Source organism: Saimiri boliviensis, chromosome 10, assembly GCF_048565385.1.
Source record: "Saimiri boliviensis isolate mSaiBol1 chromosome 10, mSaiBol1.pri, whole genome shotgun sequence".
Lineage (NCBI taxonomy): Eukaryota > Metazoa > Chordata > Mammalia > Primates > Cebidae > Saimiri > Saimiri boliviensis.
The window spans coordinates 43,987,990-43,993,196 of NC_133458.1; positions in this window are offsets into that span (position 1 = coordinate 43,987,990).

Below are 5,207 nucleotides of genomic sequence, written 5' to 3' on the forward strand. Positions count from 1 at the left end.
CTGTTTTCTGTGTGTTTACTTTATTGTCCTACTGCTGGGATGTAGGACTTGATTTGTTCTTTTTTGCTGCTGTTCTGTATTTTGGAAGATTTTCTTGGGTTTGTCTTCCAATACTAGTGAGATTGTTTTTTCCTCCAGCAATCGTACATTTAATTTCCAAGAACTTTCTCATTCTTTGTAATTCCTTTTTCATGATGCAGATTTAGTATCTTAGATTTGTCTAAATGCTAGAGATTTTTAAAAAGAATATTGTAGCATTTTTAATAGCAAAAATTTTTTTAAGGAAGCAACATAAATGTTTACAGGAAAATGGACTGATAAATACATTTTCATACATCCATTTAAATGAAAACTTTGGAACTATACTGACTAACGTAGATAAATCTCAAAAATATACATACTGTCTTTTAAAAGTTGTAGATACATTAAGTATGATACCATTTATATACAATTTTAAAACTTGGAAAGCAATGCTATGTGTTGATTTTGGATACATATATAATAAAAGTAATAAGAGAGTAAGGGTAATGTAATATTTTATAAAATATACATGGAAATGTTACAAATTCAGATTGATGGTAAGAAATTGGAGATTTAGAAGGCAGTAAAGAAGACCTTGAACTCCCCCCCTTTTTTAAAAAAATTGTAATTAAAGTTCTGGGATACATGAGCAGAACATGTAGGTTTGTTACAAAGGCATACATGTGCCATGGTGGTTTGCTGCCCCCATCAACCCGTCATCTACATTAGATATGTTCTCACTAAATAAGTGGGAGTCGAACAATGAGAACACATGGACACAAGGAGGGGAACATCACACACTGAGACCTGTGGGAGGGTGGGGGAAGAAGGGAGGGATAGCATTAGGAGAGATTTTTTTAAAGTTATCTTTGGATTTCTGAATTTCTTTTGCTTCCTTTGGCATTTGTTGTCATTCATGTTAGTATTCCTTAGGTTCTCTTTTAAATTCTAGGCTTTTATTAAATATCTGAAGATCTTGGGTTACCAGTTCATGTTTAAGGAGACAGCAATAAAAAGGCTGGTATATATGCTACCTAACTGAGTGTGAAAAAGGCTGATTTAAATCTCTTTATCCATAGTGGAAACTGTCAACCAGAGAGCTTCATATTTAAGTGCAAAGGTGGGAAGCCAGCTTTTATGTTGTGGGGGATTCCCCACATGCCAGAAAAAGGCAGGCTTTACTCTCAAGTATAAATACCTACATGCCCTTTAGAGAACTGTTTGAGATTTTGCCTAGAGAGTAAAACACCTGGCTATAAGCACATGAACATAGTGGAGAAGGGCATTTGGTCAATAGAAAGATCTTCAATTATTGCACAAATATCAGCCCCACTTCTTAACTTCTTCCTCAATCTACCAGAAATCTCTGAGGCCTCTCTGGAGTTGTGCTCCGTGAGGCTAGATAGGACATTTCAGAAACAAATGGAAGTTTTAGGATTGATAAATATATCTTAAATTTAAAAATAAATTACAAATGGAACTCATTGTGTGTTAGGGGAAGAAGAGCATCTGGCATAGGATATCAGAGCATGTTGAAGGAGTACACAAAAAGGAATGGTCTGGCATAAGCTGAGGAGGGCATCCACAGCAATAGAAGTGGTATGATGATGAGAGATTGTCTACATAAAGGTGAATTTATCAAATAAGATCATGGGAGCAGGTTCTTCTGTTGAAGAAATAAATTGCAAATATGGAAATGGAGAAAACTAGAATGATTCCCTAAGGTATTGGATTGAAAAATAAAGTATCAGATATATATAGAAATGAATGTAGACATAAATATGTGTAAGCATGTATGTGTGTATTTTTTTCACATTCATTTGATAGATCTGTCTACTGAAAGGGCCTGAGGCTACCAGTCCCCACTAGCAATGAACATACCTATATCTTAGATCTTGGCTTCTGAATATTATTCCCCACTGAAAGAAACAAGGGTTCCTTGGAGAAATAACTGATTATTGCTGAATATTTTGCTGAGGCAGCAGAGATACAGATGAGCTTGAAATATGTTAGTTCCAGAAAGGAAAAATTGTTCAATGAATGGTAAGAACAAATAAAAAAAGCATGAAAGTTAGTTTGAAACAACTCCTAGTGGCCAGAGATGGGGAAATTGAGTGTCAAAACAATTACAGTAATGGACTATAGCCCAATGATTAACAAGGAAATAATGTGTCTATACTGATAAAAATGAATAAAGGTACAAATGAAAACTTTGATGAGCAGGATATTTACATTAAAACAATAAGTGAAGAGGCATAAAAGAAGAGAAGAAAACAGAATACTAAGGAAATACTGGTTTGATCCAATAGAAGGCAAGAAAAAAGAACAAAGGAACTAAGAACTGATAGGATGAACAGAAAAAATAATAGCAAATGCTAGGTTTACATTTAACCATATTGATAATTATATTAAATGAAATTAGACTAATGGCTTTATTAAAAATCATATCAAACTAGAATTTCTCAATCTCAGTACTGTCGACATTTTGGAACACATAATTCTTTGTTGTAGAGCCTTTCCTGTGCATTGCAAAATGTTTAACAGTATCCCTGACCTCTGTCCACTAGATACCAGTAGTGCTACTCTCCTCCCCTTCAACTGTGATAACTAAAATTATTACTAGATATTGCCAGCAGGGAAACACCCCTTATGATACCATCAGATCTCGTGAGACTTATTCGCTATCATGAGAATAGCATAGGAAAGAGCTGCTCCCATGATTCAATTACTTCCCACCAGGTTCCTCCCATAACGTGGAAATTCAAGATGAGATTTGGGTAGGGACACAGCCAAAACCATATCATGCACCATGGCGGGGGGAAAGAAATCACCCCTGGTTGAGAACCACTTGACTAGATAAAAACCAAAATCCAATAATATGTTGTTTAAAAGAAATACATGTTAAGTACAAAGATATGAATAGTTGTAAAGAAAAGGATCCAAAAAGACATTCCATGCATATATTAAAAATGAAATAGTTGCCAGGCATGGTAGCCCAGCTACTTGGGAGCTTGAGGTAGGAGGATCACTTGTGTTAAGGAATTTGAGGTTGCAGTGAGCTATGGTCATGCCACTGCACTCCAGCTTGGGTAACAGGAGAAACCATCTCTAAAAAACTTTTTTTAAATTAATTTTTAGCTGATGGGGCTACGCTAATATCAGACAAGGTATATTTGAAGACAAAGAACATTACCAGAGATAGGTAGATCCTTTCATCATCATGAACTATCTCTGTCAAAAGGACCTAAATGTGCAAGTACCTGATAACTGAACTTAAAAATACCTCAAGAATAAATAGACATAAAGGAAAAACACAGACAACCCATTATCATATTTGACAATTTAAACACTGCTCTTCCAGTATTGCTAGAGCAACTAGATGGAAATCAGTACTTGAATAATGCTATCAACCAAGTTCACCGAAATGATACCTTCACGATATTACACTCAACAATTGTAGTCTATACATTTATTTCAAAGTCACCCAAAATATTCACCAAGAAAGATCATATGCCGGGTCAACAAACAAGTCTTATTAAGTTACAAGTGACTGCAACCAAACAAAATATTTTTTCTGACCACAACAGAAATAAAAATCAGTAATGAAAAGATATCTAGAAAAATCTGCAAGTATTTTGTAGTAACACACTTCCAATAAAAGTAGAATATTTCTGCCGGGCGCGGCGGCTGAAGCCTGTAATTCCAGCACTTTGGGAGGCCGAGGCGGGTGGATCACGAGGTCAAGAGATCAAGACCATCCTGGTCAACATAGTGAAACCCCGTCTCTACTAAAAATACAAAAAATTAGCTGGGCATGGTGGCACATGCCTGTAATCCCAGCTACTCAGGAGGCTGAGGCAGGAGAATTGCCTGAACCCAGGAGGCGGAGGTTGCGGTGAGCCGAGATCGCGCCATTGCACTCCCCTGGGTAATAAAAGCGAAACTCCATCTCAAAAGAAAAAAAAAAAAAGAAAAGAGTAGAATATTTCTTTAGATCAAAGACTTTTTTTGACCCATAGGATTTTCTTTGGGCCAAAGAATCACAAAGAATCACAAAAATATTTTCAATGATGTCAAAGTTCTTCAAAATAATTGGGTATTATATTCCTGATTTGCTGGTACTTTAAGCAAGTGCTAGAGTAAAGCTGGCACTGATGCAGGATTATTTTCATGCCAATATGTAGAATATAGAAATTCCTTTTTTTTTTTACTATGTGTACAAGTTAAATAATATCAGAAAGAAGTTTGTCAATGAATGTATATGTAAAGGTATATTTTACTCTTGTCTTTTTCCTTTTTTTAATCTTTCACAATAACCTAACATCAAAAGATGCTGACTTAATTGATGTTTTCAAATAGTCTCACCAAAATTAACACTAGCAGAATAAAAATAATTGTGTATGAAAAACTTTTCATCAGATGATGCCTTCTTTGAAAAAAAAGTTTTTCAGAACCTTCAAATGCTTTAAAAATATTGATGTGAGATAAATGTGCTAATCAACTTAATATTTTTTTATTTTGAACAACCGTCAAGATTGAGATATTTTTAATAGGTGTGACAGTTTTTTCTTTCAGATGATAAATATTATAAATTGTATTTTAAAAGATTTGTATTTATCTTGTTTTATTCTTTTTTTGACTTTTTAATATATACTAATGTTAAATATGCTTTTTTTTCCCTTCCAACTTTTATTTTATGTTCAGAGGGTACCTGTGCAGATTTGTTATATGAGTAAGTTGTGTGTAGCTAGGATTTGGTATATAAATGATTTTATTATACAGGTAGTGAGCATAGTACCCAGTAGGTAGTGTTTCAATCCTTACCTTCCTCCTGCCCTCTACCCTCAAATAGGTCCCGATCTGTTGTTCCTTTGTGCCTATGTGTACTCAGTGTTTAGCCCACACTTAAGAGAATATGCAATATTTGGTTTTCTGTTCCTTCATTAATTCACTTAGGATAATAGTCTCCAGCTGCATCCATGTTGCTGCAAATGACATGATTTTACTCTTTTTTAATGGCCATATAATATTATGTGGTATACATGTGCCAGATTTTCTTTTTCCAGTCCACCTTTGATGGGCATCTAGTTTGGCTCCAGGTCTTTGCTATTGTGAATGAAAAGTGCTGCAATAAACATATACATGCATGGTGTCTTTATGATAGAATAATTTATATTCTTTTGAGT